Genomic DNA, 19,613 nt, shown 5'->3' on the forward strand with positions numbered 1-19,613 from the left:
GGCGTGTGCTCCTTTGGCAGGCACTCAAGTTCCTCAAGGATTTCGTTGCAGCTGGTTAGTAGCAAGCCATTAAGATCAAGCACAATCATCCACTTGCATCTAGCAGCCACATCAGGCTGCAACAATGTGCTTGCCGGTGTTTCGTCTAGCCACCAACTTACTACAGCACCAACAAACATAATGAGTGGGGACAAATACACAGTGCAAACATCATATCTAAAATAGAAAACTGGTCCAAAAACTACCAAATTTGGTACTGTATTGCACAAGTGATAAGGAATATCCGAAATGGCAAGTTCAAGAAGTACCAAATTGGTACTGTAATAGTGGACAGACGTGCACCCAAGTTCAACAGTACCAAAAAGTACCAAATTTGGTACTGTAATGCACATATAGTGAGGACAACTGAAACAGTAATGTAACGAAAGGTAACATACCAACACAGAACTAGATAGAGACAAAAGATAAAACTCAAGGCCAAAAAATCAAGTTGACTCAGTCACTAAAACGCACAAAGTGCGGAATACAATAGATTCTCACTGGCTACAGTTTGCATGCACGGGATAATCGATCACGGGCGCGATTGCCCTTCTTTCTCTGCAAACAAAAAAGTTCCTGCAAGGTCACGGAATCAGGGGAATCACCTCTCCGCTTCGAAACAACATCGGCAGCAGTAGAGTCAACGCCCCCGTCGGTGCTGTCCACAACAGTATCGTTCGCAAGTACTTCTTCCTACTCATCCTCGGCCTCCCTCCGATCTTTGTTGCCTTCCAACCCCTCTTTGACCTCCACTTCACTCCCCTTTGTGGTTTCCACCCCCTCCCCAACACCCCCCTTTGTGGGTTCTTCCTCTCCCTTCTTGGCCGTTGCTTCATCGAGCTTTGTGTTGGCAGCATCCTGGCTTTCCTCCGCATCCAGCTCCACAACAACAGGGACTTTACCTTCCTCCTTGTCCTTGGTCTTTTTACCATCTCTGGCCTCCTCCTCAATTTTCCTTTCGTTGTCACCTGTCTTTTTATCATCTCTGGCCTCCTTCTCACTTTTACTTTCGCTGTCACCTGTTGCCTCACATCTTTGTCCCGTCACATTGTCTTTCCCTACAGAATTACCTTGCTTCAGATCGTGCAGAACATCTGATATCTCCCTTGTCACCTCATCCACGTCCCATATTCGACTTGCAGCCGACTTTGTGGCATGCTGGTCAGCAACTGCAGCATCCTGCTCCTCTGCAAACACAAAGAAAGACAGCACATACTAACTTGTATGAAAACCTCACTGAGTTGCAAGTGCGCATATGTATTCAAATATGCACACATACTTACTCTTGACAACTTGAAGCCCACTGGCCCAGGACTTTGCCAAATCAGAGATTACCATATTACAACCCGGCTTGACACACTGATCCCTGCTTTGTAACAGAGCACTGAAGCACAAGGGATGATACTGGTGTCGGCACTCTAGCATGAAGGTTCCGACTACATGTGCGCACTCCAAGGGCTCACCGCATGCAACACACATACCAAACACCGGGATCACATTTACCGAATCATTAACCTGGGGCCTAGGATATAGTAGGAACCTCTTCCCAAGCCTGATATCAGACAACATCTCCTTCACAAATAGGGTATGCTCTTGACCTTCCTTCCATTTTTTCTCCAGAGTGTCATACTCAACCTGTTGACAACCAGCGGTCCCAATTAGTTTCAAAAACTACCAAGAAGTCATACCGAGACTGGTACTTCTAAGTACTGTACTACGAAACAGAACCCAAACTACCAAAACCACCAAAACTACCAAAAACTACCAAACTCGGGAATCATATCGTACCAAAAACATATAAATACCTCAATGCAGAACTAAACTACCCAAACCTTATCAAAACTACCAAAAGCCACTTTTTGCAGCGCTTTCAAATAGTACCTAAAAGTACCAAAACTACCAAAATCAAACTACCAAAAGCCACTTTTTGAAGCACTTTCAAATAGTACCTAAAAGTACCAAAACTACCAAAATCAAACTACCAAACAAGATTTTTGCATCACTCTCAAATAGTGCCTAAAAGTACCCAAAACTACCAAAGAAGCTTTTTGAAGCACTTTCAAATAGTACCTAAAAGTACCAAAACTACCAAAATTGAACTACCAAACCCACTTTTTGCAGCACTTTCAAATAGTACCTAAAAGTACCAAAACTCCCAAAATCAAACTTTCAAATAGTACCAAAACAACCAAAACTACCAAGACTACCAAAGAAAAACTTTTTGCAGCACTTTCAAAAACTACCAAAATCAAACTACCAATTACACTTTTGCAGCACTTTCAAATAGTACCTAAAAGTACCAAAACTAGCAAAACTACCAAAGCTATCAGAATAAAACTACCATAACACCTTTTGCAGCACTTTCAAAAAGTACCTTAAAGTATCAAAACTTCTTCATAGTAACAGAAATACCAAACCATAAGACAGAAGGAAACCATAAACTACCTAGAATAAAAACAGTTCTACCATGCGTACCTAATACTACCAATCCCACCAAACCAAGCATAAACAGTTCTATCAAAGGTACCTAACACTACCAATCTCACCAAACCAAGCATTAACAGTTCTACCAAAGGTACCTAACACTACCAATCCAACCAAACCAAGCATAAACAGTTCTACCAAAAACTCCCAAAACTACTAGCACCTGTTGCTCTAGAATCTCCTTGTCGAGCAATGACGTATCTTCTCCTCATGACGCTGTGGGGGGACTTTCTGTGGAGGGGGCATACTACCGACTGGCGTAAGTCGAGGCTTCTTGGTATTTGACGGGTGGCCTCCTTGGGACGCACCGTTTGCCTTTCGCCAATTCTCAAACTTCTTTTCCAAGCCTCCTGGTCGGGAGGAACACATGTTGAGTACACTCTCACCAAACCTGGCCCATGCAACCCTATGGCCCGCAGGGTCCTTTGTGGCTGCATGACACTTCTCATATGCAAAACAATGGGCAAATTTTGTAGTGATCTGCCCACATGATGGTGGGGCTTGGTACACCTTATGGAACAGGAACCTACATTCATCCTGAAGCCGTGGCTGCACATGATTTAAGTAAATCTTTGTCTTCTTTTGGCTGGAATGCCTGAATACAGTGAGCCACTGGTCATCGGGGATGTCATCTTCTGTAAGATCCTTTGGCAGCACCCCCTCCATGCTCAAACCATACTCATCATGAAGCTCTTGTGCTGTATAGCAGAACTTTGTCAAGATAGGGTACTCCTCCATCTTGTTTTTTCCTACGATGTGGAAACAACACGCAAGTAAAGACATGCCCTCATTATATGCCTCATTTCAGTTGTGGAAAACAAAACACATGGAATGAAATGAATGTATGTAATTCAGGTGACAATTGCAAAATTCAATTGTGTACAAAGCCAATTTTGGTTGTGGTTAGTATCAAATTTGGTACTAACCAAATTTGGTTATGCTGACATCCCTATTGAGCTTCAACTTTGTGCTATGCTCATGCACAACATATACTCATTTTTTCACTTGCAATCATGCAAGTTAGCAATCAAAAGAGCAACTTATACATGTAACTTTGTAACTTTCCTAAACCCTAAATTCCTAAGAAGATCCCAAACATGCACATGTACTTGCTACATGCAAAAAAAGCAAATGCATACCTCATCAGATAAAAGACATGCAGAAGCTTGCATGCATGGAAAAGAAAATGGTAAATCACTAGAAAACGCACAGCTCTCATAGCACCTACCTTTAGATGTTGTAGATGACCGTGGAGTCTCATCATCGGCAAAAAGAGGCCTAGGCTTAAATGAAGTCTCCATGGACACAGCAGGTTTCTCCCTCTCCACAAAGGAGGCCCCCTTGCTAGCCCTCGTATTTGGGGTGTCGATGTTCCGAGGGGATTTTGCATCCATTGTCCTCTTCTTCTTTTTCCCATTGTCCGGTGACGCTTTGGCTGCTGATTTCCTCGCTGGCGTCCTCATCTTCCTGATTGTGAGTAGCCGGGGAGCTTGTTACCTGCAACTGTAGTGGTTTGCAGAAGGCGATGTAGTAAGAGAGCAAGGCGGAAGCTGGAAAATGTGTTGAGCAACTGCGCCACTCACAAACACAGTCTGTGATGGGACTTTTGGCACGGTTTCAAAACACCACTCCCATTACTTATTGCCCCACCCACGTTTTCTTTCACGGAAAGTTTAAATCATACAAATTTCCCTCCTACCATTCTTTAACATAGATGAAAAAAAAGGTTCCCTCCAAAGTGTGGACATATGTAGAAGTACCAACCAGGTAGAAGCAAAATAGGTCCTTTTTTTGTACCACCAAACCATGCTTTCACCCATCTGAATTTGGACAAATAGTTAAGGAGAGAGAAGCAATTCCAAATCCAAGCCTACTTAACCGATGATGATGCTTACTCAGATTTGGAAAGGTCCTAAATACTTTGTGGGAGCTAGATGCATGGTCGCCAAGTGGAAAATTCAAAAATTTCATGATCAAGCTGAATGTCAACTCCCAAAACATCCCAATGTAATGCAAGTGAAGAGGATCCCTAGGTACATGATCCCAAAAGTAGATATCAATGGGGGTCCTCATATAAAAAAGATGACCACAATGTATCACGAGACTTTACAATGAATTTCCAAAGTCTGAGGATTCATTTGGAAATGTTATTGGCAAATCACCCTTCTTACAAGTGTATGAAGAAAATCAGAGATGAAATCAAGTCCACACTTCAATCGCTACAAGTTGATAGGAATCTATTGGATCACAGATTGCATATTTAAATGGAAAAAAATGCATCAAGAAACACTCGGAGGTAGAGTCACATTGATGGAAATAAGGGAACAAGAACACTCCCTCAAATGCTTGTTCCATTTGGTTAGAAATATGATGTTTCTTGAGAATGAGACAATCATGTACTACGTTGAAGCTATGTTAGTCTCACATGACCTAATGTATGCCTTGCCTATGCATGAGGCTGAACTACCAAGTTTCTATCTAGATATCTACCTTGTATACAATGGACATGTTGATCAAATGGCATAAGTCCAAATTTTTGACCATCTTCGAGACGGTGGTGAGCATACTAGTGCCTTATGGGTAGCCTAGAAAATAGTGCTCTAATCCATTAAAAAGAAGGGCGCAATCTTTAAATTCAAAGAAAATCTAGTTATCTTCAGAGAATGATGGGGTAGTCGAAAGGTCAGTTAGGAAAGTTGGTGAAGTATACGTATGATCTTCGATAGTTGTCAGTCTCCAAAAAAAGAGCTCCCCACATAAAAAGTCATGAGCCTTAATTCAGAAAAATGGCAGAAATTTTGTTCGAGGCCATGATCAAGGTGAATCAGCTCGATCCAGATGAATGGATGACAATAACCTCCATCTACCATAAGATAGAACCGAATTGAGAAAGGGGAAGAAGACCATCTATGAACCTGGCACAAAAAAATACCAGCAGCTTACCCCTTATTAAGAAGAAATGTTGATTTCCAAAAAGGAGTAATTTCAATGAGAGGCCATCTACAAATTGATTATGAAAAATAATGCGGCCTCCCAAACTCCTTAGAATCAGCTAATTACCAAGAAATCTGGACCCAATGAGCAAAATTGTGGCCTACCCACTCATTTACTCAAATGCCACCTAGTGCAATATAGAACCTTGCAATGAAGGAGGAGGAAGAGCAAACGCAAAAGATTATACATTTATCGCTTGAAATTTTCAATATTCCAAAATTCAAGAAGGGGAGGGGGAATGTAGATGGTAAGATTAGTCTCATAAGAAGGTGTGGTAGTAGCTCTAGATTGTACATTAGGGAAAATAGTCAGTCAGAACTCCAGTGGAAACACCTATAAATAGGGCCCACTAATCCCATTTTGGGATCTCTTAGTAGACCCTATGAAACTTGAGCTCTTAGACTCTTAGTTGAGAATTATACTTAGGAGCACTCTGAAGAGGCTATTGTCAAGAAATTGTATCATCATTGTATTGCCTTGAGCTATAATATGATCCCAAGTCATCATGTCTAGAGTCTTCTACTAGTGCATCATTGAATCTGAATTTGAATCATTTATATCCAACTACAATTGGAACCACGTTTTGAGTTGTCATCTATTTAGTGTTTCTATATTCTGAACTTGTCTATTCATTTTGGTCCAATCATTTGTTTGAAGTCTCATTTAAAACTATCTGTCTGGTGATCTGAATTATGCTTTGTATAGTTATATGCCATTTGATCATATGGTATCTAAAGATGTGAACCATTAACCATATTTAACTAGTACTCAGCTTTTCTGTCAGTCACTTTGAGTCTAACTCTTGAATAGATGTCGGAGGTCAAAGCTTTGCATTATCTTCTTCTTAAACTTTGGATTTGATCACCAATTCAGTCATTGAGCAATTACTAGGTGCTCCTCAGTAGTAGAACCAAAACATGGAAAGGGGTAATTGTTGAACGCACCTAGTAACAAACAAATGTCTCCTCTGTAGCCCAAAATATCAATAGCACACCAATACCTGGTGGTTAACACTCTGCTTCACCAAGAACCCATACACAATGATGTTATAGAAAATTATACACTCCGAATTTGACAAAACTGGACAATCGCATCTAGCTCACACCCCAAAGAAGAGTTCTGGTTTGTCTTGTTCTAATATTGAGTGACTAAGTTATGAGAAAAAAACGTGTTTTTTGGTTCCAAAAATCCAATTACATCACTTTTTGCAGCTTCTTCTCTCACTTGTAGACACAAAAATGTAGCTTCTCTACTTCCTCATGCATAAAGATCAGTTTCTTTGCTACTTCTTCCACACTCCTAGCTCCATGCCAATACAATGATTACCAAATAAGGTCTAAAATGACAAGCTTTAAAGCGTACCATTGAAAACGCATCCAAAGTTGTAATTGCTTTCACCTATTTACATCAAATCCTTGCACAAACGTTGTATCATCAAGCTTACCCTAGCTTTGGCCACGCTCTGGTGTCAACACAATTTTGGGTGTGAGGGATCTTGGCTTACAAAAGCACATGCTTCATAACCCAATTAGTCTCTCTTAAAAGTCCTTACAAAATCACAATTGTACAAACATATTAATCGATGAATTTCCTTTTGAAAAAGAGTTGGCCTAATGAGGCCTCACTACTATGTTCTCTCTCTCTCTCTCTCTCTCTCTCTCTCTCTCTCACACACACACACACACACACACACACACACACACACACACACACACACACACACACACACGCACACACACATTCATTATGATTTTTCATTCAATATCGAAATTTTGTTCAAGAAATTACAATTATCAACTTGCATAGTAAGTTAATTAGCCTAACAATACACAGATAAGGTGAATGAGTCCCTTGTATTCTTGGAGCTAAGTCTCTGTTTAGGGTTTGGCTATGAAGTGTTCTTGCAAGCCTAGTGTCCTTGTTCTTGAGTCTCACCTCTATTATATCTTGAGCGAATCCATTGCTCCCTCTTAACATCTCAAGACTTAGCCAATTTGAAACAATACTCATGGCTTTGTCTATAAACTAAACAAGGCTATCATCAATAGCAATATAAAGGTGTGTTAATGCTTGGATTGATCTTGAGAATCCGATGTTGTGGTAGAATTACACTTTCCCTCTATTGGTGGCTCCAATGGTTCTAATTTTGGAGACAATTCTCCACCTTTGTGTGATCCAGATTCAACAGAGAAATGATATGTTCTTTATTGTTGTGGGCATTAGCATTCATTAAGTGGAGGGGCACAAAGTAGCTACCCTAAACAGATTCAAACGCTTATTTAAAATGCCAAACTCTCCCATACCCAAGATCCATGTACATAGTTTTAAGGTACTTGAACTATAAATATATATGTGAAAGGAACATTTTTCCAAATTGTGGTCCTTACATAACTACTACTTTAAGAGAGTTGAAACACAAAACACACACCCAACTCCGTGAGGTGAAGGATCCCAACTAGATAAGGTCATCGTATACCTAAACGTGACATGTCACACGAGCTATCAAGGGGGTTGTGAGCCCAAAACCTTGGACACAAGAGGCTCTTGCTCTATCAACTAAGCTATTACTCGTTGACTCCTTCTATAACTCTTGTGAAGAGAGCTAAGATTTCTATGCATAAGCCTTACTGCCTCTTCTCCAACCACTATAAAATCTTTCGAAGTAATGGTATTTGTTTGTCGGAGACATTTGATAGCACGAAAACATGATTTTTTTGGGAAAAAAGAAATATGAGTTCCAAATGTAGAGGGGTGTACCGAGGTAGGTGACCACAATTGTGAAAAATTCCTATTCATAAGGATCTTGCATGATCCCCTTGGGGAAGGTGAGTCCAAGGAAAGCCTGAAGTGCTAGTGGCGCGATAGGAGGAAGAGCAAGAGCGTTAGACAGCAAGCCAACAAGAGCAAGAGACGACGGCACATCAATAGCGAGAGACAAGAACAACAACAAGAGTAGGAGGGATTAAAGCCTTCCGCTTTTTCTCCAAAAAAAAAAAAAAAAAAAAAAGGCTTTGTGAGCAATGTTGAAGCGAGCCTGAGTGGCTACGCAGGGTGGAATAGAGGCACTCTACATGCACTGAATTAGAGTTTTAGTGTGCCTATGGGGATTTGGGGGTCCTCTTGGAGCAATGGGAGTATGTGGAGATTCCACTAGATATAACCAAAGTAAGACTAGGTTCAGCCTAAAACGGCGGATAATGGTATTTGTTTGTCGGAGACATTTGATAGCAAGAAAACATGATCTTTTTGGGAAAAAAGAAATATGAGTTCCAAATGTAGAGGGGTGTACCGAGGTAGGTGACCACAATTGTGAAAAATTCCTATTCATAAGGATCTTGCATGATCCCCTTGGGGAAGGTGAGTCCAAGGAAAGCCTGAAGTGCTAGTGGCGCGCGATGGGAGGAAGAGCAAGAGCGTTAGACAGCAAGCCAACAAGAGCAAGAGACGACGGCACATCAATAGCGAGAGACAAGAACAACAACAAGAGTAGGAGGGATTAAAGCCTTCCGCTTTTTCTCCAAAAAAAAAAAAAAGGCTTTGTGAGCAATGTTGAAGCGAGCCTGAGTGGCTACGCAGGGTGGAATAGAGGCACTCTACATGCACTGAATTAGAGTTTTAGTGTGCCTATGGGGATTTGGGGGTCCTCTTGGAGCAATGGGAGTATGTGGAGATTCCACTAGATATAACCAAAGTAAGACTAGGTTCAGCCTGAAATGGCAGAAGAAATAAGCCTTCCTAAATGTGCCGCCGCCTAGTGTGAACAATGTGGAGGAGGAAAAGTGAAAAAGTGAAAGGGACCGAGAGAGGCCATCAACTCTTCTAGGGGGGGGTGGGGGGGGGGGGGGGGTTCGGAAGAAAAATGGAGGACCCGACAGAAGAGTGCCTCAACTCCAGCCAATCAAATTTTGCCATGGAGGACTGACGCCCCTCTGCATTTTTCTTCCGCCGCCTAGTGTGAACCCGCCCTGAGAAGCTTCACTCACTCAAAGGAATGTCAAAATACTTTTATTAGAGGAACGAGTTTTCAATTCTTGGGCAGTGTTCGGGAAAAATGTGTCTCACCTTAATGTCGTGCCGTTTTCAATTCCAAAAAATGCCTGTTGAAGGCAAAGGGAAAAGGAGAAATTTCCACCCCAAAATAGAAAAAAAAGTGTAAAAATTTGAGAAAATAACCTAATTTTTAAAAATTTCCTCTTTGCAAAATTTTGTAAGTTTGGGAAAATGGCTTTTCCCGAACACTGTTCTTGGGTAACCGGTGCCCGCTTCTTCCGTGAGCCTCCTAGCAACCATGCGCTTTGATTCGTCTCTCTCTCTCTCTCTCTCAAGATGATCATCATATATGACCTGTGGACCCGAGAATGCCACTCTCCTCTCTCCGCTACGATTAGTTCCAATAGCCATCGCCAAGCAAAAGCAATTGGGGAGGACAAGGGAATGGATGACATGCCAAGACCTTGGTATAAATCAGCCAAAATGCAGAATTCAATCTTACAGTTAAGGAGAAGCTCAGGAACAACCCAATTTTATTGAACAATCCTCAACCCAAAACTGGATACTTTATAAATGGAATTACCATTCTATTACATTTAAGGGGATAGCAAGGCTGTACAATTTCTCTCTTCTTAGCCAATGGTATGTGACACACGCTTATAAATTACTCTACTTCAAAACAAGTATGCCTCGTGCATGGCATTCGATTGTTTCCATTATATCTATGCAAGTCTCTCTGCAACTATGTTGATTTTGGCATTGTTGCACCAGCTACATATTATTGATAACTGGTACTCGCACGCCCACATCCTTGCTCACAAAAATACACACCCATCTATCTCTGGACCGGCCATTGCACAATGTAGAACACTCGAAAGATCCACTTTGGCTACTGGGATCACATTTTTTTCACTGCTTACAGTGTACATGTGAATATGAAAAGAAAAAAAGACACAATGTGAGGCAAAAGTAGAATAAACTAAAATCTCCGACGGATAACCAAACTATTTTCTGCCAAAAACAATACATTTAATACAATTCTTACGACAACAAATGCTTGAAAATCAACTCTAGGTATACTATACTTATTATTTTTTATGACTCACTTTTCCAAGTGCCACTATCACTTGCTTTGAGTAACATGATATGTGTACATAGATGTATGTAGAAAGACAAGCATCTACATAGTTTCACATATTTTATCGTATGCATATTGATGTGTACATGAAAAAAAACCCGGTGATCTGCGCATTCAAGCATCTCAAATGACAAGAAGGTTTTCCTAGCACTTGTTTTGACAGGCAAAGTGGCCCTTGACAGGAAAACAGCCATCAATTTTAAGCCCTGCACCACTGCAAGGCAAACATGAGCATCTTGCAAGTTACATTAGCCTTCAAAAGGAAGGGGAGTGCAAGAAAAAACCTCAACAAGTGATCTATACATTCTAGCATGTCAAATGACAAGAAGTTTTTCCTAGCCCGTGTTTTGACGGGCAAAGTGGCCTTTGACAAGAAAACAACCGTCAATTTTAGGCCTTGCACTGCAAGGCAAGCATGAGCACCTTGCATTAACCTTGAAAGGGCACAGAATAACCTGTTTTCTAGACAAAAGAATTGAACATGGGAGAGGAAGCTTATGCATTCCTAAGAAATGCTGAATCTCCAGAATGACAACTCTAGAACAGAACTACTCGCACCCTACAATGACACAATGCCCAACCCAAGCTTGCAAAATTAAATCGATGAAAAAGAGTTCAGAATTTGGATGTCCCGTCCCCTCACAATCTCTCTCTCTCTCTCCCCCCATCAGAAATCAAATTCCTTGCAACCAGTATAGCAAGGCATTGTCAGGCAACAACAGAAGAGGATGTCAAACAAACATGTTTGCCAGTATTACCACCGTCAGGAAACGGGAAATTAGATACCTACACAACGGCAGCACCACCAAGAAGATGGAGCAATATGCATTCCACTCGTAACAAGATTAGACCATTGTCGGTAAACAACGGAGGAAAAATTACCTTTCTCGGCTAATGAATTCAATCGCTAGTGTGGGCTCTGCATGTATTTGAGCAGCAACAACAAATAATTAGTGGTTGGGGATACTGCGGTCTCAATAATCACGGTAAACTTTGCCTGCATGCCAGCATTTGCTAACCTTTCTGACACAAAAATTGGCCTACCCAATAAAATGCAGTCAAAATAGCCTGCCATCATGGACAAGCATCTATGCGAGGCTCAAAGCAAAAACCGGTGAAGAGATGCAATGGGTGCTTTTTCACCATTGGGCATTTCTGTGACCACCGCCATGTATGATGTTGCAAGCTGTATAAAAGCAATTGAGGACTACCAAATGCGTGGATGTAGATAAGATCCCCCATCCCACTGCTTGAGAACACATCATCAAACTCGCCAAATCCTCGGAAAAACTTGTTGGGCATTCTTGCAATCTCTGTCCAATGCGTGGTGAGCTCCCATACCCCGATGCCCCGTACAATATCTGCTTTTCCTATTCCACCCACCATTATCAACCTCTCATTGCAGTTGATCAACTTGACACATGTGAGTGCGCATGGCATCAGCATTGAGGCCAGTTCAAGTACACCATTACCGAGATTATAAGATAATAAGCCTTGTCTACATTCACCTTCTCTGGTGCCCACCATGGCAGTCGAATGTACGACAGCATAGAACACCCCATTACAGATGACACTATTCTCTCCACCTCTCCATCCACACAAAGTTGAGCTCGCACCCGTGCACCATCCATCTCCCAAGGAGCTGCAAATCTCTATATCTAAATTCCAATGTGAGTAATCACCAGGAAATTGATTCGAGCGTGCCACCACAACCGTCTGCTCTTTGGTGGCCGCATCGAGAGTGATTGCGACCGCACAGTAGTCCGCATACCACCTGGGGCAGGGCTCCGGGAGCTTGTTGCATGCCTTTGTCAATGGGTTGCATGTGTAGAGGCAATAACCATTTGAGTTGTCTGCAAAGCATGCTAATCCATGCGAAGCGGCGACAAAGGCTGCATTGTGGCTTATGAATGGAAGACTGAAGCTATGCCATTTTCTGGCTCTGGGGTCATACACCAATCCCTCTGCGTCCTTGGACTCCTTGTACATAAAATACCAAGGTGCAGATAGAGCCCTGCCTTTGCACATATGGTGAAATCGCCTCGACGACGTGATAGCCTTCCACCGAGTGCAAACCGCACCAGCACGAAAGATGCTTGAGATGGGCAGCAATGCAAGGATTTTCTCGACCAGTTCATCAGGAAGGGAAAGGAAGAAGTCCACCCCGACGCACTGTGAGCCATGAGAGACTGCCTGTGGGGCCACATTCCGGGTCTGGGGAGATGATGAGAAGCAGTAACCGTTTGACCAGCTTCCGCTACCACCCCAATCCCACTTTTGGTCCCTTATGGCCAGAATCTGCGGCATGAAAGCGTCGGTGAGAGTCTCCATTTCGAGGATATGGTATCAGAAGGAGGGTGAGCTAGAAACCCATTGCCGGTGGGAGGACAAGAGGTGAGGAAGCTTCATTCTGATGCAGAAGGAGGTAAGGGGGAGCAGCAACATAGCGGTTAAGAAACCTGCATGTGGGGTAATGTAAGCGTTGAAAGCAGTAAGGAGCGCAATGTGAATGTGTGTTTGAGTGTGCGCGCGCGTGCGTGCCGCGCCTTCTTGGCTGGCTTTGAGCCTCGATCATGAGGAGGAAGAGTAGCGTATAAAATCCTCAAGTTTGGCAGGTTGTGCATGCGGAGCCAATTTCCGCCGAAATTCTTGACGGAAAAGAAAGCCCCAAAACGTGCTGACAAATGCAGAAAATATAGGAAATCCTAAATCTGTTAATGATCGGCGGAAAGCGGAAAAAGAGACCTTTCCTGCTCTTATGGGAAGCTTTCAGCCTCTGCATGAGATGGGCGCTACGGCTTTTGCAGAGAGTTATGGCGATGGAGGTTGAAGGAATGCGCAGATGCAGAAATGGGAGGTTAGCTCATGATTTCATGATTTCTCTGCTGGCTCTCTCTGCGCGCTGCTACAATATGAAGGCGCATTTGTTCAAAATTTAAATGCAGGCATAAGCGCCAGCTTTGTATGGAGATGATGATGAGGAATGGCCATGCGCTCTGCAATTCGCACATGAATTTGATGAGAGAAACACAGGCCCCAACGTTGGCATTGTTTTGGGAAGGAACACACTCACACACACAACGTAAAGAGAGAGCGATGGAGAGAGCAGGAGGTCTCTCTCTCTCACCACAACACACACACACACACACACACACACACGAGATTTAATATATTTTCTTTTCCTCGAAAAGATTGCTGATACTAGATTTGTTGGGACTTGGTAATGCAAGGAAGTAGGCTGCCCAGTAGGGGACTAGAGTGGTAGACCGTAGCAGTGAAGCGCTCTTGAGTGGGCAGTAATTGAAGGTGTAACCCACAAATGGAAAGGACACTCAGGATCATCAAGGTTCACATGCGAGAGCGACTCATACAGAGAAGCTCCGGAGTCCCGCCAGACTCCAGAGAGAGAGAAGAGAGAATATTCTCTCTCTCTCTCATACACACACACACACGCAAAGCCCCGATTGGGTAACTAGTAATTGGCAAGAAGCCCTCTCACCAATTCCCCTAATTGAGAAAGCAAGCATTTGTCTGTGTGTTTCCTAAATTCCTTCCCTTCTCCGTTTTCTCTCTCTCTCTCTCTCTCTCTCTCTCTCACACACACACAAACACACTGTGCACACACAACCCCACGCATACACACATGTGATTTGCAATGGAAAGCTTTACCCTGTGCTGCGTGTTCACAAGTTACAAGGCACCATACATCACAATAGAAGCACGGAAGAAGCAGAGAGAGCTCATGTGAGAGCGCCCAGAACCTTGGGAGTCTCACACAGAAAAGGAAGAGAAAGGGGCCCCCTTCCAAAGGCGGGAACCGCTCTTCTGGTTTGTGCTACTCTCAAACAAGAAAAGAGAAACCAAACAAGAGCCTCAATGCTCATTGCTCACTCTCGAAACTCAAATTTGAAGCTCTCTCTCTTCGAACCCGGTTGCATGAGCTTAGAAGCCTCGTCGTCATCCGGTTAGTGCAGGTCAGGAAGAGAGATAAGGCGCTCAATAGAGCAGCCACATCGTGGAGGTGAGGTTATGTGTGGAATCTCAGGCAATCCTCAGCTGAGTACTGCCTTTCAATTTGCAAGATTGAAAGGGGGGAAAAGTTCCTATTGTTTAAAAAAATAGAAAGCGGAGAAAAAAGTAACCGCCCCCCAAATCCTCCCTCTCTCTCTCTCTCTCCCTCCCTCCCTCCCCGACCGTCGTCTGACAAGAATTGAAGCACGTCGCTCGCCGCCGATATGTCTCCTGTGTGAAGGCGTCTCCTCTCTCTCTCTCTCTCTCTCTCTCTCTCTCTCTCTCTCTCTCTCTCTCTCTCTGCAGGAGGAGGTTGCCAGCAGCGTCTCTCAGTAGGTCACCCGCAGACTGCCGCTACGAGACGTTGGCAGAAGTGAGTGCCTGCGTACCTGCAGGAGTCTTGACTATAACTAATACTACCTTTTGTGTGCGCAAATTTAATTTTTTGAATAGAAGGCCGCCGTGTGAGTAGGGCACACAAAAGGTAGTATTAGTTATAGTAATTATGCGAGTCACATCATCTCAAAAGGCGTACGAAGAGATATATCTTTTTTTTACAATAAAAGGCGTTGGATGGTTGTATTAGGAGAGAAGCAAAATTACATACTTCTGGTGAGACAGGGGCAGATAACAACCTGATTTTCCTCCGGGGGTTGCACGGGGGGGCGGGGGGGATACTGTTCCATAATTTAAAGCAGTTACCCAAAATAACAAAGGCTTTTTCAGGCGGATTATAGCGACTGTTTAGCAACCAGAGATAGTTCTTCATACAAAACACAGCTTTCTTCCATTCCTTTGTAGTCACCATCGACTACTATTCGGCAGTGTGGCAGTGAGTTGAGGACATCTTGGAGATGCGCAATAAAGTTGAAGGATGTTGAAGTGTTGCCTTCTTAGACTCACCTGTAGTCATCAATTATTCGTTGTAGGTGAGTGTAAGAGCCATCCAGCATGACCTCCTGCTGCTTGTTGATGTTCGCACTGTTATAAAAGCCCATGAAGTCAGTTAGGACTTTTCGACTGGCCTCGTATATCCTACATTGGTCAAGCTTGAGCTGGTTAACCTACAAGGAAAAATGAGCAAAGAGTATCCTCATACTTTTAGTCTAGTAAGCATTGTTGAAGATGCTTTCGTTCCTTTCAAGCCAAATTAACCAGAAGAATTCTCCTCTGATCCTGTTCCAAATAACTGAGAAAACTGAAACTGAATCACCAAGAAGAAATTGTTTCTAGTTGGGGGTGGAACCCAGAGCACTAATTAAAGGGGACAGAATAGTAGAATTTGCGGGATAGTTCATGAAGAGATGAGGGATATCCTCTTCAGTTTGATGGCACCTGTTTTTGCAGGTTCTAGTGCCCAGTCTAGTAGCCCTCATTCTGCACCCTGTCCAGACCCTTTGTGAAGGATGAGACAAAGAAGAACTGAGTGTTTTGCCACGATTCCTTTATTCCATATGTTACGGAACTTGAAAATCCATTGCTTCCTTGTCATGGCAACATTTCATTTTTTATTGAGCGTGATGTGCACGAGTACCTGAAGCTTAGGTGGCAGGTTCGGGGGATAATGAAGAGCGTTGCCGTTACCCCAATAGAGGGCCTTGGGGGAGGGATCATGTATGGAAGAGAGGGACCATTCCAATTCTTTTGGGAAGAATGACTTCCTTGTATCTAGCAGTGTTAGTTCCCAAGGTTGAAGTTGGTGTTATCTGAGGAGTTCAGAGTGAGTGAGCCATTTGGACTCTGTTGAGTGCCACAGGTCCTTCTAGACAGTTATTCCTTTGTTGTGAATGTGTCTTGCAGTCCGAGCCTGATCTTGTGAGGGTGGGGGGATGGGGGAGAAAGTCCACCATAGTGATTCTTGAGCTCTAAGGTGGAGGTTGTACTTGGAGTCCCAGTTGATCCTCAGAAGGGTTCTATATCTGTTCCAGGCTTTCCAAAGGGATTTGAGGAGATCCGACCCCTTTGTAGATGATTCGAGAGGGCCAAAGAAAAGGGTGATCCATGGGATATTGGTTACTCCTTGCACTCCTTCTAGTTTGAACTTATCCAGGTTTCGAAATAGAAGGGAGGCCCATTCTTCCTCAAGCTGGTCTAGGGCTCGTAGGACGAGCTTGACCGCCAGCTTGTCAACCCAGTCGTTTATGTTGGTGAGGCCTAGTCCTCCTTGATCCTTGGGGAGACAACATAATTCCCACTTAACTTTTGCTATCCCTTTCTTGAGGGGGTCTCCTATCCAAAGGAAGTTCCTGCAAACCCTAATGAAGTCCTTTAGGTGATCATCGGGAGGTCTCCAGCAGGAGAGGAAGCATAATACATCACAGGAGATGAAGTGTTTGATGACTAGCACCCTTCCTGGTTAGGTTAGCTTGAAATCCAAGCCATCGATTCAGTTTGGCTGATAACTTTTCCAGGACACAATTCCATCTCTGCTTCATAGTGACTTTGAATCCAAATGGTATGCCTAGTAGTCAGAAAATGACTCCGTCTTGTAGGATGGAGCATCCTTGTTCAATGATCCAGATAGGGAGGGGGGAGTGAGAAGCTCTGATACCTATTTTAGTGTGGTTGATTTTGGAACCTGATGCAGTGCAGAAGACCTTTAGGCATTCCCAAAACTGGTAGAGAGATTGATCATCGTTGTGTAGGAAGCCGTTGGTGTCGTCTGCAAACTGTGAGAGACATTGTTGTCTACCATTAGGCAAGGAGATTCCCTTTATAGACCCTTCGGTCATTTTGGCTTTAATTGACCAGTTGAGGGAGTCAGCAGTTGTGGCAAATAAGAGGGGTGAGAAAGGGCATCCTTGTCCTGACGGACCGATTAAGAGAGAACGGGTCAGAAAGCGAGTTATTGAGCGCCACTCTGGCTTTGGCATTCCCCAGCAGTGTCTGGACGAACTTGACCACCTTGGGGCCGAAGCCCATCATTACTAAACATTAGAGAAGAAAGGACCATCCCAGCCTGTCATAGGCTTTATCGAAGTCTACTTTGACAAACACATAGTCTTGCCCTAATTCCTCAGCATGTTCGATCCCTTCCCACGTTGAGATGATTGCTTCCATTGTTCTTATGCCTTTGATGAAGCCCTTTTGTTCTGAGGAAAGCCATTCTGCAAGTGTTGGCGAGAACTCTGTTGGGAGCCCATCCAACCCCGAGGTTTTCTTAGTTTTGAGGGAGTCGATAGTTCGCTTAGTTTCCCATATCGAGAGGTCGGAGTCAAGCTGCGAGGCCACTTGAGGAGGGATAATTTTGTTCTTGCAATTTTTATGGTCGTTCTGGCAGAGGAGATAGCCTCATCGTGCTTTTTGGGGGGGGGAGCTGAACAGATCAAAGAAGTGGGCTCTTGCGATTTCCAGGTTTTCAATCTCCGATGTTGCTTTACCATTGGCACCTACTAGTAGAGGAATGGATTTACTTTGGTTCTTTTTTCTAAGGAGCTTGAACATCTCCTTAGTGGCTTTGTCCACTTTCCCTCCCCACCACTCCCTAATGAAATCTGCAGTGTGTTTCATGGTGAGGTCTTTCTCCATACAAAGTTACTGTCGTAGAGTGGAGATTCTGTCCTGGGTTTCAGTGTCCTCTTTGTTGGAGGATTCGAGGTCAATGAGGGCATTGTATATACTACCTTTTCTTCTCCTTCTGATCTTCGTAACTTGCTTCCTATACTTTATAAAGTGTGTTGGGTGTTTGAAATAGCCGCCACCCAGGCTTTGGCTGGGGTGCAACCTTTAGAGAACTCTTGCACCCAGATAGCCTTCACGCTTTTTTGAAGTTCCCCTAGTTGGAAGAGGGAGGAGTCTGTGTGGAACCAGTGGTTACGAATTTTGTTGCACTTGTCATCCATTGTGATGACTAAAGGATAATGGTCAGATGCACAAGAGGTTAGTCTAGGTTTGACTTTAATTCGGTTAAAGTTCCTGGTCAATGGGACACTAATGTAGCATCTATCCAGCCTAGCCTTTCTTGCATTTCCCCTTTAGAGTAGTTCTGCCAGGTAAACTCCCCAGGCGTCTCAGCATCCCACAGTTCAAGCTTGGATTTGAGGAGTTCCCATTCTTTTCTTTCAGAGGCTGCCATGGTTTTCCCTTTCTGTTGGTATCTGTCCTCTGTGGCTTCTACCATGTTAAGGTCCCCAAAGATTATGACCTACCCTTGTAGGCAGCTAAGGTGGCTCCATAGGTGAGTTTTGTCTCTGACAGATCCTCCTGCATATACAGAGACCAGCAGGTAGTGGAGAGGGGCTTCAATCGCAAAGGCCACCCAATATTCTCCTTCTGAAGAGAGGTGAGGATTAACCTTCCAATTTTGAGGGACCCCAAGGGCTATTCCACTAGAGCCTCTAGTGTGAGAAGAGTAAAACCAACTATGCTCCCTAGAAATAGTAAGGAGCCTCTAGTCTAACTCTGGACCAGTGATCTTGATTTCTTGGAGGCCTATAACCTCGATCGGGTAGTTGACAAGTCAAATCTTGATTTTCTTGGCTTTGTTAGGGTCAAACAACCCTTTAATGTTCCAAGGCAGAGCTTTCATCTAATATTGCAATGATCCTTACAATTTTTGCTCTTAGTCTGCGGAGACACCTGCATCACCGAGTTGTGAGCCCTCTTGTTGTCCTTGTACACCTCCATGGGGGAGGGGCCTGTCTCAGAGGTTCCCTTTAGTTTGGGGACCATGTTTTCTTTATTGTGGGGGATGGGAGAGGCCTTGTTGAGGTCGATAGAAGTTTCTCTATCAATCTTGTTTACTTGTGTCTTTAACTGAGACTCAGAGTCCTCATACTCACTCGTGTCCTGCCCGATGGAATCTGCCACTTCCGAATCTTCCCACTCAAGAAGAAAATCCAGGATAGCATATCTTTTGGGAGCCTTGGGTCTATTCCTCTCTTTGGATTGCTTCTCAACAGGAGGACTGTCAGCCGGGGGGTCCTATGTTAGGACAAGGGCAATGCCACTCACACTC

General features: G+C 43.6%; 2 pseudogenes; both read right to left on the reverse strand.

The window, feature by feature from the left end:
• Positions 1-543: 543 nt before the first annotated feature.
• LOC147450252 (uncharacterized) lies at positions 544-1,608 on the reverse strand (annotated as a pseudogene).
• Positions 1,609-11,374: 9,766 nt separating this feature from the next.
• LOC147450253 (F-box/kelch-repeat protein At3g61590 pseudogene) lies at positions 11,375-13,851 on the reverse strand (annotated as a pseudogene).
• Between the last annotated feature and the right edge of the window lie 5,762 nt (positions 13,852-19,613).

This window comes from Adiantum capillus-veneris, chromosome 9 (genome assembly GCF_014529385.1).
Source record: "Adiantum capillus-veneris isolate H3 chromosome 9, ASM1452938v2, whole genome shotgun sequence".
Taxonomy (NCBI): Eukaryota; Viridiplantae; Streptophyta; class Polypodiopsida; order Polypodiales; family Pteridaceae; genus Adiantum; species Adiantum capillus-veneris.